This window comes from Cavia porcellus, unplaced genomic scaffold (genome assembly GCF_034190915.1).
Source record: "Cavia porcellus strain 051 isolate PalLab524CR breed Dunkin Hartley unplaced genomic scaffold, mCavPor4.1 scaffold_1, whole genome shotgun sequence".
Lineage (NCBI taxonomy): Eukaryota > Metazoa > Chordata > Mammalia > Rodentia > Caviidae > Cavia > Cavia porcellus.
In genome coordinates, this window is record NW_026947484.1 from 135,127,523 (window position 1) to 135,150,651 (window position 23,129).

At 37.3% G+C, this 23,129-nt stretch overlaps 1 pseudogene; it reads left to right on the forward strand.

The window, feature by feature from the left end:
- Window positions 1-1,274: 1,274 nt before the first annotated feature.
- On the forward strand, window positions 1,275-23,119 carry LOC100721113 (ribosome production factor 2 homolog; annotated as a pseudogene).
- The last annotated feature ends 10 nt before the right edge of the window (window positions 23,120-23,129 follow it).

Genomic DNA, 23,129 nt, shown 5'->3' on the forward strand with positions numbered 1-23,129 from the left:
TAACCTGTTTGCTGTGTCAACCTTTGTTCCCTTTGTAAGAGACAAGTGATGCTGTGTCAACCATTGTTCCCTTTATGAGAGACAAACGTTCCTGGAATTGGCAGACCAAAGACTATGAATTGGCTAACCACCCACTGTGAAATGCCTTTTACCTCAAGCAAAGGCCCACCTTGTTTCTGTTTCTCATTGCTATATACTTAATGATCAATGAGCTAATCATAAATGAACTATAAAAATCAGTTAAAATTCTAACTCAGTTGCACAGCTTTGCAAATTCCATCTGCACTGTGTTGCTGGGCCAGTTAAAATAAAAGTGCTTCTTTTAAAAGATGTCGTCTTGCCCCCTTTTTCATCTGGGGGGGGCGCCTTTTATGGGGAGTACAACAGTAGTACCAGAAAAAAAAAGTCACCTAGGAGCCAAGTATGGTGGTACAAGGATGCTGAGACTAAAGGATCACAAGTTCAGGGTCAGCTTGGGCAACTGAGAGATCCTATCTCAAAATAAAATAAAAAAGGCTAGAGATGTACAGTGGTAGAGCACTTGCTAAATTTGTGAGGTCCTGAATTCAATCCCCAGTACTGGGCAGGGAAAAAAACAAAGCTAAACAAACAAAACAAAACAAAACAAAACCCTCAGACATTTACACATAACACATAAGGACATTGACTTACATATGCAGTGGATACTTAATAAATATTAACTTAATAAATTGCACTTACTGAATCTAAGGAAGTATTGACTACTTTAATATATACAGTATTTATGGACTGCCAGTAAGAAATTTACTTTAAATCTTTATTTTTATTTATTAGAGGACTATGCACCGGTAATATATCTCAGTGGTATAAGCACTTGATGGCAAACACCGGGTCCTGAATTCAGTTCCCAATATCAAAAAAATAAAAATAGGGCTGAGAATATAGCTCAGTTATACACATACACACATATGATAGTTTTTGTTTTCTTTAAACAGGATCTCACTATGTAATTCAAGCTGACAAACATACTAGATAGCCCGGGCTGTCCTCAAATTTGAGGTAATCCTCCTGCCTCAGCCTCCCAAATGCTGGGATTACAGGCATGTACCACAATACCTGGTTTATAGCTCAAAGGTACAATGATTGCCTACCATGCAAGAGGCTCTGGAGTCAATCCCCAGTAGCATCCTCCATTTTATTTAGAAAAGTATATATTTAAAGCTGGGGGTCTTGATCTGCACTGTCACACTGGCTAGTATGTGACTAGTATTGGCTAATCTTAGGTTGTGGTAGTGATGGCTGTCTTGGAACAAGTTAGAAAGCCAAAAGCAAAATGGGCCAAGAGATTCCCTGAGAAGAGAGAACTAAAACTTAATGAAAATATTAGAAATACCATACTGATTAAAGGGGGAAATGCAAATGCATCAGTGACACAAGTACTTAAAAATGTATATGCACTGAAAAAATCATATGGAGTTCTGTATAAAAAGAAAAGTATTAAAGACCATTTGTGGATAAGACATCACTGGAATTCTTTTCAATGAAGTCAGATTTTTTTTATTCACATTTGGATCCCATAATAAGAAGCGATCCAATAACCTAGTAGTAGGTCATGTGTATGATTATCATGTTCTGGATATGATTGATTTAGGTATTGAGGAATTTGTGCCTCTAAAAGATAGTAAGAACAGTTAGTGTCCTGAGGGAACAAAACTCATATTAATGTTCACTGGTGAAAATTTTGATATAACAGATGATTCAGAAGACTAAATGTCTTTTTATTGATGTTTTCAGAGGCTGCACAGTAGCAAATATCTGCCTGGATGCATTAGAGTCCACTCTGCACTTCACTGCTCTGAAGAGGAAGGGTTGCTGTAGAAGAAATCTGGTTGCTGAACACCGTAGATTGGGTTGGAAGAGATGGGACCTTACTTGGATCTTGTTCTGAGGAGGACACACCTGGACTCAGGTGACATTTATAAGTTATCTATGAAAATTCCAAAGCTCTCAAGTCAAAGAAGAAGAAAAATATCTCCCATGATACTTTTGGTACAATTTATAGAACAATTCATATGCAGAAGCAAGACCTATGCAAACTATAAACCAGGAAAATGAAGGGATTGAAAAAGTGAACTGAAGAGAAGATTAATGGGCCAGGAATGTAGGTGACTAAGTGGAACAGTACCTGCTGGAAAGCACAAGGTCCTAAGTTCAATTCCAAGTATTAAAAAACCTCACAATCTTTAAAAACAGTTAGTGGAATTTAGCTAAGAACTAGACTTTTATCATAATCTATTTACTATGGGAACCATCAAACTTCAACACAATTCAGGGTCTCTTTTTGAAATAGGGTCTCACTATGTACCTCAGGTTGGCCTTGAACTCACTGTGTGTCAAGGCTGATCTTGAACTCATGACAATGCAGCTACCTTAGCCTCCTGAGTGCTGAGATTACAGGCATGTGCCACCATACCCAGCCACAACTTGGTCTCTTTTTTCTTTCTTTCTTTCTCTTTTTTTTGAGACAGTGTCTTGCTATGTAATTCCGGCTGGCTTTGAACTCATGACACTCTGCCTTAGCCTTGAGTTCTGGGATCACGGGTGTGTGCCACAACATTTGGCCACAATTCTCTTCCTTTCTTTTTCTTTTCATTTTCTTCTTTCTTTCTTTGAAATAGGGTCTTGCTGTATAGTTCAGGCTAGCCTCAAATTCATGGCAATCCTGCAACCTCGATTCCTGAGTTCTGGGATTACAGGTGTGCCTCGCCACAATTCAATTTCTTAAAAGACATTATTATATGTTTTTATTTATTTGTCTTTTTTTTTTTTAGATAGGATCTTGAGGTAGTGCACACTGGCTTTGAGCTTGCTTATATAACCCAGGCTGGCCTCGAATTCATGGCAATCCTCCTGCCTCAGCTTCCCAAGTGCTAGGATTACAGGTATACACTACCATGCTCGTTCCACTACTCATGTCTTTATGGTAATGATGGTGTAGATAAATTTGGTACACTGCCACTTCTATAAAAGTATTAGCACATACAATTTTTTTTTTTGTTTTTTTTGAGACTAAGTCTCACTATTTGCCCAGGCTGCCTTAAATTCATAGCAATACTCCTGCCTCAGCTTCCCAAGTGCTGTGATTACAAGTTTTGCACAGTACATAATTGGCAGTGCTAATAAATGTTTATACCACTGATTTATAGTTTTTTTTTTTTTTTTCCATGAGACAGAGTGTTGCTCTGTAGTTCAGACTGGCCCTGAACTTCTGGCAATCTACCTGCTCTGCCTCCGGAGTGCTGGGATGGGACTACAGGCATGTACCACCACACCCAGTTACTTGTATATGTATTTATTATACTTTTAATAATTATTTTAGAATGTTCTCCTATTTATAAAAATTTTTTGCTGTATAATAGTATACCTCTTATTCTGGCAGCAACTTCATCCATATTGCGTTCACTGAGTCTCAACTGCACCCAGAAGCCACGTTGAGTGACAAACCTGTAATGTCTTCTAGGTTTGAGTGAGTGCACCTGTAGCATTCACACAGGCCAAAACTGCTTATGCTTCTCAGAATTTATTCTGGTCAGAAAAATGATGCATGGCTTCCTGGGAAGAATATTCCACAGATGACATTCTCATGGTGTCATGCAAGTGGATATCTGATATGAAAATGCATTACCTTAACCAGTTGTCAGGATGCCTCATTATAAAATGACTGGCTTTCCCTTTATAACTGTACTGTGTTTCATAGTATCCCCCTCCCAAATTCATGTCCACGTAGAACCTTAGAATAGGACCTTACAGGAAAGCAGTCTGCATGTGTGATCAAGTTAAGAAGTCATATTGGATTAGGGTGAATCTGAATCCAATGACTAATGACCTTAGAAAACAGAATTTTGGATACAGGCAAGATACATACATTATTGGGTGTGATGGGGGCATGCTTGTAATCCCAGCGCTTGAGAGGCTGGGGCAAGGGGATCACTGTGAGTTTGAAGCCAGCCTGGTACACAGATAGATCATGTCTCAAAAAAAAAAAAAAAAAAGAAACAATACAGGACAGAAAGAGAAGAGGGACATACAGTGATAGCACTATTGGAAGACAGAATTGGTACTGAATGTAGGACACATCTATAATCCCAGGACTTTGAGAGGCTGAGGAAGACTGAAAGTTCAAGTCTCACCTGTACAACTTAGAAACTTAGTAAGACACTGTCTCAAAATAAAAAATAAGAAAGGTCTGGGGATGTAGTTCATTGAGAAGGTCTTGGTTTCATCCACCACTACCACAAAACAAAAACAGCAATAAGCTAATGAGAATAAAATAAACAACAGTTAGGAGTGGTGGTATATGCCTAAAATCCCAGCACACAGAAAGCTGAGGCAGGAGTATGACTGCAAATTGAGTCCAGCCTGAGCTCCATAGTGAGTCAACTGAACTACAGATTGAGACCCTGTCTGAAAACAAATAAGCACACACACACACACACACGCAAAGGCCAACAATTGTCACAAGCAGCTGAAACTAGTGGAGAGATATACATTAAATGTATTTCTCCTTCAAACTGAAGGAGCCAATAGATTAGTTGCCTACTAGCCTCCAAAAAGTATGAGAGAATAAAGTTCTTTGAGGTCATCCAACTTGTGGCAATTTGTTATGGCAACCTTAGGGTACTAATACAGAAACTACGCAGACTGTTTCTGCTTAAACTTTAGTTTATAATTTTATTATTGTTTGGAGAATATTGTTAAATCTTGTTGGTTCATTAATTACCCATATTTTTCTACATGGGATTATTATGGGCCACAAATTACATGGGTTCATTACATCCAGGATTTTATTCCACCCAGCTAAAAGCCATTCTGGTAGGCAGATTCCAAGATGGTAACCAAACCACTCCTTGCCTAGAATCCCTGCCTTGTATCATCCTGAAGAGATGATCCCGCTTTTTTTTTGAGACAGGGTTTTGTTATATAGTCCAGGTTGGCCTTGAACTCCCAGCAGTTCTTCTGCTTGTCTTGAGTGCTGGGATTACAGATATGCACTACAACATCTGGCTTCACACTTCACATTTTCAATCTGGCACTTTGTTGAACTTGTAAAATGACTGAAAAGTTCACAGAAAACAGCTAGGTAGGCATGGTGGCACATGCCTGAAACCCCAGCACTTAGGAGACTGAGGTTGAAAGACTGCTTTGAGTTTGAGGCCATATTATACTACACAACAAGACCCTTTCTCAAAAAAAAAAAAAGCCCAAGTTCTCAAATACCTTAATGCCAAAATTGATTTTCTCCAGTATCATCAGGAATTCTTCATATGCTTATAATCAACCATGTCACAACCTTGCATGAGACATATCCCAATTTCAGAGATGATGATATGAAGTAAAAATGATTCTCAGGATCAATGACATGTGGAAATCTGTGCATTAGTTCTGCACACATTACTAGAAGGTTAGATAAAATGTTGACTGTAGGTGTAGTTAACTAGAACTTTGAAGAGTTCTGCTTCCTCGTGTTCATAGAGAATGACAGAAGAAAAGGCATCATCTCCTTTCCATGGATTCCTAGGTAACACTCCTCCATCACTCTGAAAATGGCCATGATATACTAGTGAGATAGCTAACTGCAAATCATGAATCCTTCTCTATAAATGCGGTTACTATAAATGAGATAGCTGGAGGGAGAATTAGAAATCAGTTAGATGCTAGCATAGATTTTTAAAAATTTATTTTATTATTACAGTTTTATTTTGTAAGTCCTGGGGATCAAACCCAGAGCCTCATGCATGCTAGTCTTATACCTACTCTTGAGCTACACCTGCAGCCCATATGTATGTATTTAATAATATGTTACATTATCACACAATGAAATATACATAATAGTCAGGTGTGGTGGCTAATGCCTGTAATCCCAGCACTTGGGAGGCTGAGGCAGGAGGATCCTTTCAAGTTCAAGACCAGCCTGGGCTACAAAATGAGCTCAAGGCCAGCCTGAACTGCATAGTGAGACCCTGTCTCAAAAAGACAAAAAAAAAAAAAAAAAAAAAAAAAAAAAAAAAAAAAAGAAATATACATAATAAAAAGAAACAAATTGCAGTTATTTATATGTGCAAATCTTTGAAACATACTGAATTAAAAAAATAAAACTCTTATTTATGTATAATACCACTTCTATACAGTGCAAAAAAAATAAAGAATTAAACTAAAAAATTGTTTTTAAAAAAATCGTGTTATGCATGCCTGTAATCCCAGCACTCAGGAAGCTGAGGCAGGAGATCATTGGGAGTTCAAGATCAGCCTAGGCTACAAAGTTGACTCAAGGCCAGCCTGAACTACATAGCAAGACCTTGTCTCAAAAAGGCAAGAAAAAAAAGTCTTTTTAGGGATGCCAAACACATTTTAGGCTTTTTAAAAACTTGTGAATAAAACCAGTTGTAAAATGAGGCAAGGGAGAGATAGAAACGTAAATAGACAAATACAAAGCATTGATAATACTTTTGTTTCATTTTGTTTTGTTGGAACTGAAGATCAAACTCAGGACCACATCCATGCAAATGTTCTATCACTATACCCCCAACCTCAGCACTGGTAATGTTTTAATTCTTAAGTTAGCTGATGAATTACAGTGCTTCATAATTTATTTGCATGCTATATTTACCCTTGTATAAATGTCAGATATTATAGTAAAATATAAATGAGAATGATTTATAAAGTACTAACAAAATATATATGTATCTTTTTTTTGGAGACAGGGTCTCATTAGGTATTCTAGGCTGGCCTTGAACTCACTAGTAGCCCAGGTTGGCCTCAAATTTGAGATCTTCCTGTTTCAGCCTCCCAAGTGCTGGGATTACAGCCTTGCAATGCCATGTCCAGCCTGCATGGTTATTTTTTTAAAAGCTATGCTCATTAGTCAATATTCTTAGTTATAGGAAATTTGAGTTAATTTTAACAAGGAATGATGTTTTAAAAAGTCATTCAGAAAATTTCTAGGACAGCCAGGAAATTAAAAGAATTAGAATTATAAGCTGTAGTTTCAGCCAGGTGTAGTGGGGGCACATTTAAAATCCAGCTACCCAGGAGACTAAAGCAGAAAGATTGAAAATTTGAGGCCAGCTTAGGAAATTCAGTAAGACTCAAAATTTTGCAAAAGGGCTGAGGATGTAGCTCAGTGGTAGAGCACTTACCTAGCACTTGTAAGGCCTAGCTTCAATCCCCAGTAGCAGACACACACACATGCATACAGAGGTAAGAGAAAAAAGAAAGGAGAGAAAGAAAAATGAAGTGAATTAATTCAGTGAACCCCAGTATCACGTTAGAAGCACTATAGCTTACCTCTGACACAGCTGACACTGCAGACTTGCTGGCATTAAAAAATTCACTGTTGCTGCCTCTCATTGGAATAGAACATAATAGCCAGTTTTGTTGATCCTCTTATTCAGAGGATTCTGCATGCTTTCCTGCCTCACTGTATCATAAACTTTGTCTTTGTTTGATTTTGAGACCCAGTCACTATGTATCCCGGCTGGCCTTGAACTGATTCTTTTATTTTAGCCTCCTGACTGCTGGGATTACAGGACTGGGCCACCATGTCCAGCCATATCATTAACTTTGAAGTTTAAGGGAGATGTATCTTTCCTAGATGTAAAGGAAGCTGGAAAAACATGTACAATATCTGGCACTTACAAGTTTTCTAAGCGGGAGGAAGGTTCTGTCTCAATTATGTAAAGGATTTCTAATATAACAGGCCACTGAGGCAACAAATAATGATCAGATGTCTGCCACAGCCTGTTCCTTTGGCTTTTGATCATCAATATATTCCATCAGCTAATGCTTACACTTGGTAATAATTATATTCAAGGACTTGACAGTGTAATAGATAGTGTTGTTTTCTTAATATTGTTTCTGTTTGCTAATAGAATCCTGATATTTTGGGGGACAGCTATATACTCAGCCTCCTGTGCAGATACAAGTGGATATTTAACAGGTCCTGCAACTATGGCAAGGCGAAGTCTGTTTGGAATTTCTAGAAAGCTTTGATTTTCTTATAGAAGGTGGTATACATAGCTGCTATAGGGGATTTCTTATTCTTTTTCTCCTGCTTTTGACATGGGCAAGGCAAAAGCCTTCTAGTTACTATAAGAAAATAGTATAAACAATGGTAAGGAAGCAGAGTTTTTTGTTTGTTTGGTTTTGTTTTTCCTTGACAAGGTCTTGCTCTGCAGTTTAGGCTGGCCTTGAACTTGCTATGTAGTTCAGGCTGGCCTTGGACTTGTGGCCTCCTGAATGCTGGGATTACAGAAGTACACCACTATGCCTGGCTAGAAGCAGATTTAATTTTTGTTTTAAAATACATTTACTTTAAAACTTCGTCAAAGTATTCTAGCTCTCTTATTAGAAAGTAATGCCTCACATATAGTGAGTGAGCATGGATATATGTAAAATTCCTACAGAAATAGACATGGGAAATTAAGCTCCTTGTATATACCATCACATTATGAAACATAGAAGCAAATTTGAAAACCACAATTACATCCTTTCTTTTTTTAAATTTATTTTTAAAGATAGTAAAATACAACAAAACAAGACAGAATAAAGTCAATCAAGACAATGCAGTGAAACTGGTACAGAACTTCAGAGCAGGATACCTGGATAACAATAGCTACCATAGTATATCTTGTTATCTTCACAATAGTTGTCCATTCAGTTAGTTATAGCGATATCAAACCAAAAACAGAACATTATAAAACCAATCAAAACAGAATAGTGAATAGAGCAAAACAATCAGAAAAAAGCAAAACAGTGAAAACAATATTGGCCTTCAAAGATAAGAGAGGAGGAAATTCTCCGTATTTGCTGTATTGCATACAGTCATCTTCCTAAGAGATGCTCAGACCTCTGGCCCCAGGTCAGTACAATTAACCCAGCATACAAGCATTTAGTTGCTTTATGTACCTTAATTGCTATCAACTCCAGCTGACCTCAAAACCATCCAGAGTCTAAGGGTGGTGGCAAGAGAAGGGATGTTTGATTCTCAACCCTTGTGCTGGTAGGCTCCTGGGAGACACTGATTTATTTTCTCCCTGGAGCACCCATGGCTCGGGCGCTGCTTATCAGGAAGGCTGGCTTGTTGCTTTCTTGGTTGGTCCCCCAAGTTTCAGCATGGCTTGCATTCTTTCTAATGTGTATAAAGAACTACTGATTAAGAATTACTTCTTTTAGTTACATGCACATGTACTTCAGCTATATCATTGTAGAAAACAGATACAAATTACAGCTCATGCCAGGCAAGGTGGTGCATGCCTATAATCCCAGCACTTTGGAAGCTGAGGGAGGAGGATCATTGCAAATTCAAGATGAATCCAAGCTACAAAGTGAGCTCAAGGCCAGCCTGAACTTCATAGTGACAGCCTGTCTCAGAAAGACCAAAAAAAAAAAAAAAATGTGCAGCTCATTAGTTGATTCTACTTATTGAATTATATTTTCTAACATATGAGTTTGGTGGGATTTTTTTTTTTGCCCTGTTACAGATTTTGCCATGAAATCTGTGAAACATTTGGCATTTGAAGGCAACTTAACCCATTGGTTAAGAAAGTATTTAAGAATGCCTAAGTTTGAATGGTTCCAGTTTGGGTAAGTATCAACCTCCTTGTGACAGAGTAACAGAAACATGAGGTACAGCTGAAGTGGAAATTATATATTATTATCTGACTTGGTGATGGTTGTCATTATTGGGAACACCTCCTATACTTTGCATCCATGACATCAAGCTTTTCTAAATGTACCCCTAGCTGTTCACTATTCCTATTGGAGTCTCAAGTTTAAACAGTCTTTTGCTGTCTCCTGTAGGTACTTACATTGGATTCATCATGCTACATTAAATGTGCATTTGCTTGTCTTCCCTTACCAGACTTGTTTTGGGAAAGTGTCATAGCAGTTTTCTTTATTTTCAACTCTATTCTTAATGAAATGCTTTACACCCAGAGTATATAGTCTTAAACTATTTCATTGAAAGTTATGAAGATTTTTGTCTAATTTATTTTATATTTTAAAGTGAAAAAAGAATAAAAACACTTATAGAGAACTTCACAATCAAATAATAGGAGGTCTGGGGTATAGCTCAGTGGTACCAGTGCCTGCCTGGCAATTGAGAGGTTCTGAGTTCAATTTCCAGTATAAAAGAAATAAGGGATTAACAATGGTTAATATGTTGGGCATCATTGTTATCTTTAAAGTAGTTGTTCAGATTACAATATATAGGCTTGAAAAAATGATCAAACAGTAAATGAACAAACCTTTCTTTCTGATTAACTAACAGAAATTAGTAATCTACTATATGTTGATATGTATGATCTTTTTCCTTCTTTATTTTCTCCTTTCCCCATCCCAGTCATTCTTTCCTTTTGAACACTTTTCTCCTTTCTCTTTCACATATCTGTTACACATTTTGGATCTTATTTACTCTTTCAGTTTTTTACATTAGGGAGACAATACAATATTTACACATGAAAGTCTGATTCATTTCACTTTTGAGTATGATCTCAAGTTGTATCCATTTATCTATAAAAACCTCAAGTTTATCCTTCTTTATAGATGAGTAGCACTCCATTGTATAAAAACACCACATCTTTTTTCATCCATTCCTCAGTTGATGGGCATTTGAGTTTTTTCCAAGAATTAGCTATGGCACATTGTGCTGTTACAAACATGGGTGCACATATATTGCTGTGGTATGATGGTTTCAATTCTTCTGTGAGAATACCCCAAAAGGGCTGGAGATTTAGCTCAGTGATACAAGTGCCTGCCTGACAAGTGTGAGGTCATGAGTTTGATCCCTGGTACACCCCCTGCCAAATATCCAGAAAGGGAATGGCTGGATTGAATGGGACCTCCAATCCTATAGTTTTCAGAAATTTCCATACTGATCTCCACAGTGGTTTTTCCAGTCTACAGTCCCACCAGCAGTGGAGAAGAGTTCCCTTTACCCCAAAGCTTCCCCAACATTTGTTATTGGTTGATTTTTTGATGGTCGTTTTTTCTGGAGTGAGATGGTATCTCAGTGTTCTAACTTGAATTTCTCAAGTGACCAGTTAAGTTCAACCTTTTTCATATATTTATTTGCCATTTGTATTTCTTCATCTGAAAATTGGATATTCATCTCAGATGCTCATTTTTGGATTTGGTCTTTGAATTGGGGAGTGACCATTTAAAATTCTTTATATGTTCTAGATATAAGCCCTTTGTCTGAAAAACAGTTGGATAAGCATTTTTCTCATTCTGTGTTTTCTTTTCACTCTATTGGTGATTTCTTTTTTGAGTGAAGAGAAATTAGATCTTTATTTTTTATTTTTCCAGTACTGGGAATTGAGCTTAGGACCCCCCTGCTTGTCGGACAGGCTCTGTGCCACTGAGCTATATCCCTGGCCCTGGTGATTTTTGATGTTCATAAATTTTTTAATAAAAGCTGAGTGTTGTGATACACACCCATAATTTAGGAAACTGAGGCAGGAGGAGTTTTGAGAGTTTGAGACCAGCCTAGGAACAAAGTGAGCTCAAGGCCAGCCTAAATTGCATAGCAAAATCCAGTCTCAAAAAGACAAAAACAGAGGACTTCTAGGAAGGTCATGGAGCAAAAAGTAGCAAACAGCCTCTTTGAGAGTCACTATCCAGACACTGGAACATAGCACCTTGAGGAAGACAAGAAGGAAGGGAGTGGGTCCCCTTGGACCCAAGAAAAATCTAAAGTGTGAATTGATGCCCACAGAGAGAGCAAAAAGAAAAACTTTAAAGAAGAAGAAGACTACAGTATCTGATGGCAACTTCGCCCAGAGCCAGACTAACTGTGTGAGAGGAGCTGGGGACGCATGGTCACAGTGACAATGGTGGCTGGTGACCCCAAAGGCTTTTGCAGAGAGTCTCAGCTGTGGAGGGGAGTAGCAAATCTGGAAGACTGCACTGGTTGGCAGTGAGTGCAGAGGACTCCAGAGGAAAATAAAGAAGTGAGTGCAAAGTCCTCCAGAGGGAGAAAGTGATTGGCCTGGAGCCATTTTGGAGCCCAGAACCAGAACTGCTGCCAGCTTCCTCCAGCAGCTTCTACCTGGGCACAGACCTGTGCAAACTTCTTGGGCTGCAGTGAGCTCAATGAGTCTGGTCTTGGGGCAGGCCTGCTAAGGCGATCTATACTCTGCCATAAAGCAACAACTTGCTGGAATATAGTGGCATGATTCAGGATTCTGTCTTCACAAGCTGTGTATTAGTGAACCCAGAGAGAATCCTGGAAGTAGACTCTCTCCCTTTTTTTCCTCGTTTGTTCTTTTCTTCAGTTTGTGATTTTTATTTCTCTTTCTCTTTCACTTTTTTTTGGTAAGGTGTATGAGAGTGGTTCCTAACCTCTCTGAGGGCTGATTCTGTTTTGTTCTACCTTTTATCTCTTCCACCTCTTTTCTTTCAATCCTCTGTACCACTTTCCCCAAGTTGCAGGACCCATCTTTGTTCTCCAACCTTACTTGTAATGTCTTTCTTTTTTTCCAGTTCTCTATTATCTCTTTAGTCAAATTTTAAATTTTAACTCTGAGGGCAAAATTGACATATTACAAACTTACATATTGGATATAATTACCTGGTTGGTTTTAGTCTAATTAACATTGAGAGATATTACTGAGATTGGTTGATTATTTACTATCATTTCCTCCCTCCAAACAACTTTTTCTTTTCCTTGTTTTCTTCTTGGTGTTTATCCATTAACTTGATTTGGTGTTTTCATTTTATCTGGGCTTTTTAGCTCTGTCAGTTTCATTCTTTCTGGCAAGGATATTCTTGAGTATTTTCAGGCGTGTTGATTTAGCAATCGTATATCCTGTTCGTTTTACATAGAAAGACATTTTTTTCTATCATGGAATTAGCCTAACCAAGGAAATAAAAGACTACTACAAATAAAACTTTGGAATTTGAAAAAGAAAATTGAAGAGAATATCAGAAAATGGAAAGATAAGGGGCTGGGGACTTAGCTCAGTGGCATAAGTGCTTGCCTTGCAAGCACAAGGTCATGAGTTCTATCTCCGGTACTGATGAAAAAGAGAAAATGGAAAGATATTCCCTGATCCTGAAGAGGCAAAATCTGGATAGGCAAAATTGCCATACTCCAAAAATTGACATACAGATTCAATGTAGTTCTACTCAAAATACCAACAGCATATTTCACAGAACTAGAAAAAAAATTTGAAAATTCATATTGAACCAGACAAGATCTGGAATACCAAGGACAACTTTGGACAAGAACAATGCAGTAGGCCTTACATAAATTCAAGCTGCAATACAAAGCAACAGTAATAAAAATTGCACGGTACTGAAACAAACATAGATACATAGATGGAACAAAAGAGAGGCTACATAAACATCTCCAGACACATTCATCTATTTGATATTAGACAAAGGGGCCAGAAACATTCAGTGGATGAAAGATAGACTATGCAACAAGTGGTGCTGGAAAACTGGATGTATTTACAGACAATTGAAATTGGAGCTGTGTCTCTCAATTTATACACTAAATTAAAATCAAATGGATAAAATAAAATGGGCCAGACTTCTGGTAAGATGACAGAGCAGTAAGCAGCAAAGAAAACAGCCTCTCTGAAGGTTACTTCCCAGATACTTGAATATAGCATCTTGAGGAAGACAAGAAGGAAGGAAGTGGGTACCCTAAACCCAGGAGGAATCCGATGTGTGAACTGAAGCCCACAGGGAGAGTAAACAGAAAAACTTCAATGAAGAAAGTGATAGCTGGTGGTGCCTTTGTCTAGAGCTGGACTAACTGCACAAGAGGAGCTTCGGAACCTGGGGACACATGGTCACAGTGACAGGAGGGCCTGGTGACCCCAGGGGGCTTGAAAGAGAAACACAGAAGTGGAGGGGAGTGGCAGACCCAGAGGGCTGCACTGGCTGGCAGTGAGTGGAGACGACTCAGTCCTCCAGTAGGAGAGAGCAATTGGCTGGGAGCCATTTTGGAGACAGGTTGGATAAACTTGGAACCCACAACTGCTGCTGGCTTCCTCTAGCAATTGCTAGATGGGTGCAGACCCATGGAAATTGCTTGGCCTGCAGTGAGCCCAATGAGTCTGGTTCTGGGACAGACCTACTGACTGATTACTCCACCATAAAGTAACTGCTAGCTTGCTGGGATACAATGGCATGATTCAGCACTCTATATCCACAAGCTGTCTACTTAATGAAACCAGAGAGAATCTTGGGGATAGACTATTTTCTTTTTCTTTTGTTGTTTGTATGTTTTCTCTTTTCTCTTCCTCCTTCATTGTTTTTTTTTTTTTTTTTTTTAAGAGTGTGAAAGTGGTTCCTAACCTTTTGTGAATGGGTTGTGTCTTGGTTACTTTTTACTCGTCGCTAAGACAAAATACATGAAGCCCAAAGTTGGGAAAGGAAAGGTTTATTTCTTACAGTTTTTGGAGGTTTCAGTCCACACTCAGTTGGCTCCAAGACAGGCGGGCATGGCTGGGCTGCCTTTCATGGCGGCTGCAAACAGCAAGCTCGAACCAGCAAAGAGAAGACACACCTTCTTCCTGCCATTACCTCAAATCCTGGCTCCACCCCTAAGTGGATGTAGCACTAACACCATCAATCCAAGCACTATACAATGAACCAATCACAAATACACATTTCAAACTCATGAGGCCTGGGGGACACAGACATAAACCATGACAGGTTGTTTTGTTCTTGCTTTTATCTCTTTGCCTTCAGTTTGCTGCACCAGTTTCTCCAAGTTGGCATGATCCACCATTGTCCTCCAACCTTGCTTGTAATCTCTACTTCTAGTTTTTTAATTTTCTCCTTAATCTATTATAAATTTTAACCTGAAGGACAAAATTCACCCTTTATAGACTTCTATGTTGCATGTAATTATCTGGTTTGTTTTACAATCACAAACCTAGTTTATATGGTGAAAAGTTGTAAATTATGGGTTCTAAATGCCCTGTAATACTGTCATTCTCTTGAATGGTTTTACATTGTCTTGATATGTTTGATGCTACAGTATATAAAGTTATACTCAAAGATTTCAAGGAAAGAGACACTGTGGTTGGGATGTCTTGTGGTGAAACACTATTTTGCTTAAATGGTTATGTTCTGACCTGTGCTGTTTTGTTGTTATGTCCTCTTTTATCTCAAACTCCTTTTTAATTATTTTTTTAAATCTTTTTTAAAGGGAAAAATAAGTTAAAAATAGCAGGATATATTATAGTAACCCACTTTGATTTCCTATTAACTTGATTTGAAACCCTGTATTGTTCTCACCATCTTCTTTTGACTGATTTTACTCTATTCTGTTTTGCTTGATATTTTCAAGTTTGAGAGTATAGGCAAAAACTGTGAAGACAATAAGATTCACTATGATGCCCATTCTGGTTTGACTATTATCTTCTTTTGAAGTCCTATAATGTCTGCAATGTTTTGGTTTTATTGGTTTTGTTCTTTACTGTTTTGTTCAATTTTATTATAACTGATGATATAGGCAATTCTTTTTAAGATAGCAAGAGGCATTGTGGTAACCATCGTTGATCACCTTGTATTCTGTTTTTACCTTATGTACTATGTCCATCCTTTTGATTTGACTGACTCTGTTTTGTTATATCACATTTGGTTTTCTCTTCAAAAAACAAGTATTAAGAACTGTGAGAGTAATAAAACCCAAAATGTGTAATTGTCATTGTAAAAAAGAGAGGAAAAGAAAGTGCTCTAAAGAATATAACTGCATATATGTTTAAGCATATAATATAGATAACCATATTACTGAGTTTTTGTTGGATCATTGAAGAGAACTGTTTGCATTCTCACTGTTTAAATGTTCACTTTATATGCTTTAATTTTGTAACTTGAACAACTATTTCTAAGATGAGAATATGTAATCTATTAACTAGTGATTTTCTACTGTTTTTTTGAAATTCTGTGTAACTTGTACCCTTTTTCTTTTCCTCCTTAAATAAAATTTTAAAAAACCAGAGACATTAAAACTGCTGGAAGATAGAGTAGATAATACTCTTGAAGACACTGGTGTAGGCCAAGACTTTATGAACAAACCCCGATAGCACAGAACTATCACAAAGAATCAACAACTGGGACCTCACCCATTGAAAACTTTTGCACAGCGAGAGAAACCACCAACAGAGTGTGGAGACAACCCACATTGTAGGAGAAAATGTTTGCCAGCTATTCCTCAGACAAAATATTACAAGCAAAAACATATAAAGAACTAAAAAAACCCAGGCATCCCAGATTTAAAGACCCAGTCCAAAAATGGGCATCTGAGATGAATACACACCTCTCAGATGAAGAAAGGCAAACAGCAAATAAATACGTGAAAAAGTGGTCAGCATCACTGGTCATTTGAAAGATGCAAATTAAAACAATACAGAGATTCTACCTTACCCTGGAAAGAATGGCTAGTATCAAGAAATCAAGCAATAACAACTTCTGGAGGGGCTGTGGGGAAAAAGGAACCCTCTTCCACTGTTGGTGGGAATACAGACTGTTGCAACTACTGTGGAAATCATGTGGAATTCCTAAAAAAACTAGGATTGGAGGTCCCATTCGACCCAGCTATTCCCCTTTTGGATGTCTTCCCCAAAGAATTAAAAACATCATACCACAGTGATATATATGCACCCATGTTTATAGCAGCATAGTTTATAATAGCCAGGTTTTGGAAACAACCTAAATATTCATCAACTGAGGAATGGATAAAAAAGATGTGGTATTTTTATACAATGGAGTGAATGAAGTGAATTATAGACTGGAAACTTTTATAGGTAAATAGATGCACTTGGAGAACATATTCATTACTGAAATAAATCAGACACACATGTATACATCATATTGTTTCATTAGTGTGACAAAATGAAAGAAAAAACAAGCATGTCTATGTATGTGTACATAAAAATAGGATAATTACACTACTGATTTCTCTGAGTTTGCTGAAGAGAAAGATTTGTACTGGTATTGATCAGACAATTGAAGTTGATTGTCTCATATTCGGGATGAATGATTTGGGGATGACAATATGCAATGTATGTGCCATTGTTACTCTCTGATAGATGTACATGAAAATTGTGTAGTTTTTTCTTTTTTGTTTCTTTTTATGTTTGAATAAAATGTATTTAAAAAGAGAAGTGATAAAAAAGACACAAACAAAGCAAAACCAGACCAAAACAAACATTGTTAATGAGATCCCAGTGATTGATTCTTTGAGGTACTTCCTGTGCAGTTTGTGTTTTGTTTGTGAAATCTTTGCCTACCCCTATGTTGTCATGATTTCAACCTACATTATTTTCCTGTTGATTTATTGTTTCTCTTTTAATATTTAGATCTTTGATCCATTTTGACTTTAGTTGAGTGCATAGTGATAGACGTGTCTAGTTTTAGACTTGCACAAATGGAAAGCTAGTTTTTCCAGGACTATATTTATTAAAGAGGCTTTCTTCCATTTGTCAAAGGAAAGGTAGTTGAGTGTGTTGGTAGTTGTTTTTGCATCTGCTAATCTGTTCCACTGATTCTCATGTATGTTTTATTGCCAATACCATCCTGATTTTATCATAGTCATTTTTTAGTATAATTTCAAGTCATAGATTGTGATACCTCTTGCCTTGCCTTTGCTATTCTAGGTCTCTTCTATTTCCAAATGAACTTTAGGAGTGTTTTCTCTACATCTGTGAGGTATGCTAATGGTATTTTGATCAGAATTGCATTAAATCTCTATAACAGTTTTTAGAAGTATAACCATTTCCACAGTGTTGATTCTTCCTATCCATGAACTAGGGATATCTTTCCATTTTCTGATATTCTCTTTAATCTCCTTTTCAGAGTACTGTAATTTTCAATGTAAAGTTTTTGTGTGTGTGTGTACTGGGGATCAAACCGATGACCTCATGCCTACCAGGCAGGTGCTTACTAGATCTTTTACTTCCTTTGTTAGATTAATTCCCAAGTATTTCATTTTTTTGGATACTGTTGTGAAAGTTGTTATTTCTGTAATTTCTCTCTCACTAAGTTTGTTGTTTGCATACAAAAATGCTATTGAATTTTGAGTGTTGAGGTTGTATCCAGCTATGCTACTGAATTTGCTTATCAACTCTAGTTGTAATCTTTGGTTGAGTTTTTGGGATCTTCTATGAAGATATAATTTCATCAGCAAATAATGATAAATAACTTCTTCCTTTCCTATTCTTATTCACTTTATTTCTCTCTCTTGTCTAACTGCTCTAGCTAACATTTCCTGAACTATATTAAATAGAAGTGGTGACAGTGGATATTCTTGTCTTGTTCCTGATTTTAGAGTGAAGGCTTTCAGTTTTTGTCTAACTGGTATAATGTTGGATATTGGTTTGTCATAGAAGGCTTTTATCAGATTGAGGTAAAGACCATTCTATTCTGATTTTCTGTAGGATTTTAATTGTGAACAAGTGTTGGACTTTATCAAAAGCTTTTTCTGCACCTGTTGAAATGATCATGTGATTTTTGTCTTTGGTTCTGTTGGATGTGATGTATTATGTTTATTGATTTGTGTGTTGATTCCTATATTTCTAGCATGAATCCCATTTGGTCATAATGTATAATCTTGATGTTTTGCTGCATTCAATTTGCTAGCATTTTACTGGGGATTTTTGCATCTATGTTCATGAAATAGAGGGACCTGAGTTCTTTTTGTTGAGTCTTTGTCTGGTTTTGGTATCAGAGTAACACTTGCCTACAAGAATGATTTAGAGAGAACTACTTCTCTTTCAATTTCATTGAAGAGTTTGCAGAGTATTGGCATTAAATTTTCTCTAAATTTCTTGTAGAATTCAGCTGTTAATCCATTAGGACCTGGGTTTTCTCTGTTGGCAAGATTTTAGTCATGTTTTCAACTTCAGTAACTAATAGTGGGTTATTCAAATTTTTATTTCTTCTTATTTGAGCTTTGGTAATTCATATATTTTTAGGAATCTGTCCATTTCTTCTGTGTTTTCTAACCTAATGCAAGTAAAGATTTTCAAAGTAGGTATTGACAATCTACTGACTTTCCACAGGATCTGTAACAATTTCACTATTTCCATTCTTCACTGCATGAATTTAAGTTCTTTTCTATCCTTTTCTTGACAAGGTTGACTGACGGCTTATTGATTTTGTTTATTCTTTCAAAGAACAAACTATTTGGGAGGAGAAAGAAATGGCAGCTTGCTAGGAAGCTGGATAGAGATCCTCTGTGGAGAAATCAGATCAGATGCTAGGATTTGACAACATGGAGAGGGCCAGACGATTGGATAATGATTCTTATTAACCAAGGCGTAACCGAAGGGAAAAATAAAACTAGGAAGAGGAAGAAAAAGCACAGGTGTAGAACTGAAACTCGACACACTCACTGAGACCCATTCTGCACTGTACTAGGCATGCCTGGATGATCCAAAATCGTGCTGAGACTGCAGATGCCAATAATGGAAATTGATGAATCCCGGCCCCGTAATGGGAGGATGCAGCACCATGAGCAGTGGATCCATGGGGAAGAGCTTTATTGGCTCTAGGTGAGTGCTGGAAATGGAGCCTCCTGGCCGCACTGGAGGAGACTTGAGAAGACCATACACCTGGGCGCTGAAGCTGGGCACCGTGCAGTTTTCTGACTGATCTGCACAGTGAAGACATGTGGCACAGTGTGGAGTGGACCCAAGGGGAAGAACTGCATTGATTCCTGGTGAGTGCTAGGGATTTGGTCCCACGGCTGCTGTTGCTGCCTGGAGGATATCTTGGAGTTGGGCAGAGCCTGGTGCCATGGTGATGTCAGTCAGCCACCCCTGGCAGAGAGAGAACTGGCAGGATATGCTGGGGCTGAGGATAAGCTACGTCTTTGGTTGGGACCCAATAAGCAGGTACAAAATTGTCATGACTCAGTGACATCCACCAGGTACAGCCTAAATTGTGGATTTACTGGCTCAGAGGCTCAAGGCTAGCCTGCACCATCCCTGCATCCCTGTATGTACCTCAGATAACAGCAAATTGGGGAGGGCAGCAAAACCCCAGTCAGCATGCTTCAAAAGACCCTAAGCAATATGGAGAGGGCCAGAGACCTCCAGGACACACGAGTCTGAAAGAAACCAGAAACATGACAAGAGATAGAAATAAAAAAAAAAAAAACCCTCCAGTTGCTGAACCTGGTAAAATAAGCCCAGGAGAAGTAATACAGAAGAGAACCAGTGCAGTAACCATCCAATACTAGACAAAGCATCAGCGGACATAAAGAAATACCTTCATGACCTCATAGATGAATTTAAAACCGTACTTCTGATCCAAGTGAGGCAAGATATAAAAAGATTAATTAAAGAAATGATAAGCCCCTCCCAAGAGAACACAGATGGAAGAATGGAGAAAATCAGAAAAGAAATAAAACCTTTGATGAAGAATTTAAACATAACCTAGAATACATGAAACAGATCCAAAGAGATTACCAGATTAAATACTCCATTGAAAACTGGCAAAATGCCTTGACAGAAACTAAAGTTAGCCTTTTGAAACTTGAAGGGATATTTATGATATATGATTGTGAAAGAAAAGACCTCTTAAAAATAATGAGGAACCAGGAAGAAACCATTCAAAGGCTAGAAGACAACAAAAGGATCTATAACTTAAGAATAAAACATGTGAGTGAAGAAGCAGGAGTAACCAAAAATGAACTACAAAGACTATTCACAGATATAGTAAAGGAAAGCTTCCTAAGCATAGGAAAAAGAAATGATATCCAGATAAATGAGGCATACAGAACTCTAGCCACCTACAATCAAAACAAATCTACACCCAGACATATAATAATCAAGATTCCAGAAATCTACCAAAAGAACAAAATACTAAAAGCAGCCAGGGAAAAGAAGCAGATAACCTACAATGGGAAACTTATCAAAATAACAACAGACTTATCAACACAAACTCTCAAATCAAGAAGAGCCTGGGGGGAAATAGTCCAAGCCCTGAAAGAAAATAATCTGCAACCAACACTGATGTATTCAGAAAAACTCTCTCTCAAAATTAATGGAGAGATAAGATGTTTCCAAGACAAGGAGGAACTGAGGGTGTTCACAGCCACCAACACAACCCTACAAAAAATACTGAAGGACATTCCAGAGAGAGAGAGAGGAAAAAAATACCAGGATTCCAGCAACAGTGGCAGAGAGGCCTAAATGAAAGGGGCAGACAGTGGAATGAAGGAGTAAAGTGGACAAATTATAGCAGAAAAATAGAATAGCAGACATGAGGCAGAGACGGTAAGCTATAATCTTTAATATAGATAGCCTTGATACACTTTAAAAAAAAAGAAACAGGCAGAGTAGATTAGGAGGCAGGTTCCATTGAGATGCTCTGAATTTACTCAACCTGAAATAGGGTCAATAAAATGAAAGTCAAAGATGAAAAAGCAATGCTATATGTGACAGGAAACTGGAGAGAAATAGGGACAACTCATCCAGCAGCCGCAGACGGACTGGAAAGCTATGACACTTTTGGGCAGTGTAGAACTACACAACTCGAAGGAAGGAAAACCCTATGACTTTAGTAAGTAAAGGAGTACAGCTCAAGATCAAGCTCACGGGTAAAAAGGTTTAGCAACACTCAGATAGATAACAGACTGGCCCCCTAAACTAAAAACTAAAGGAGCTAGTGGGACCCAAAACATACAAAGCATCCTGAGAAGGGGAAAGGTGAAAAATAGCCTAAAAAAGGAAGGCAGAGGTCATTGTTAATAGTGTATTAGGATTTAAAAGTCACAGTAGTCTTATCGCTCTGTTTAGTTTGATTTTATTTTGTTCTGGTCTGTCCACTCATATCAGATTTGAGGGCACAGACCTCTAACCCCAAAATAGCAGGTTATACTATGGTAACTATCCACAATTTCCTGTTAACTTAAACTGAAACCATGTATTACTTACATTGTCTTACTATGACTGATCTTATTTAAGCTGGTTTGTTAGACCGTGGTTTTGTCTTGGCTGACTTTATTCGAATTTGGTATGCCTGATAGTATCAAGTCTAAGAGTAGAGGCAACTACTCTGAAGATGACAAGATGTAAAAGATATCCATACCAGTTTTGATTATTAACCACTTTCAAGTCCTACAATGTCTTTAAAGTTGTGTTTTTATAAAAATAGCTATGTAATGCTATGCTTAACTATATTAAGTCTGATGTGGACAAGTCTATTGAAAATAACAAGAGAAAGCATAGTAACTACAGTAGATCACCTAATATTGTGGTCTTATGTGTCTTTTTCATTGCATGTTTTTCTAGGAATTTGTTTTGTTGTCTTGTTATGATCTGTTTTTCCCTATAATATAGAGAGGATAGATATACATGTAGAAATTCACACATGGGAATAATTTTTTAAACTATTTAATGGAACAGATTATATAATGCGTGATGTAATGAACAGATACTCTGAAGAAGAGATAGTAAGAAACCCAATGCTAATTCTGTAACATTATGATATAAAATCTAGCAATACTATTACTCACTGTTCAGAGTGATATTAGTCTAGTCTCTTATGTCCAATTTCAGCATACGTAAAGATAAGGACAGCTACTATGAAGAAAATGAGTGACATTTTGGTAGTCATTATTGACTTCCCCAATGTCAGGTCTTGAAAACCTAAAATGCCTTCATCATCCTGTAATGATTTGGTTAATTCTATAATATGCAGTATGTATTCAATGTGTGTGAAAATGGGAACAACTATTTGGAAGAAAACTAGAGACAATAAGATAGACAGTGAAGATCTCCAGTGAACTTGCTTTGAAATCCATATTTCTTTAAATTGTTTTGTTCTGTTTTGGTATGTTTAATCTTTTACTCTTTAAGATAAAAAACAAGTGTGTAGGACTGATAACCATATTACTAAGTATTTGTTGGATCATTGAGCAGAACTGTTGGCAGTGTCACTATTTGAATACACTTTGTATGCTTTAATTTTATAACCTGAACAATTATTTCTAAGATGACAATGTGTAACTTATCAACCAGTGATTTCCTTCTGTTTATTTTTCTGTAATTCTGTATTATTTCTATCCTTTTTTGTTTTTTCTCTTTAAATAAAAAAGAACTATTCAATTCATTAATTCTTTGTAT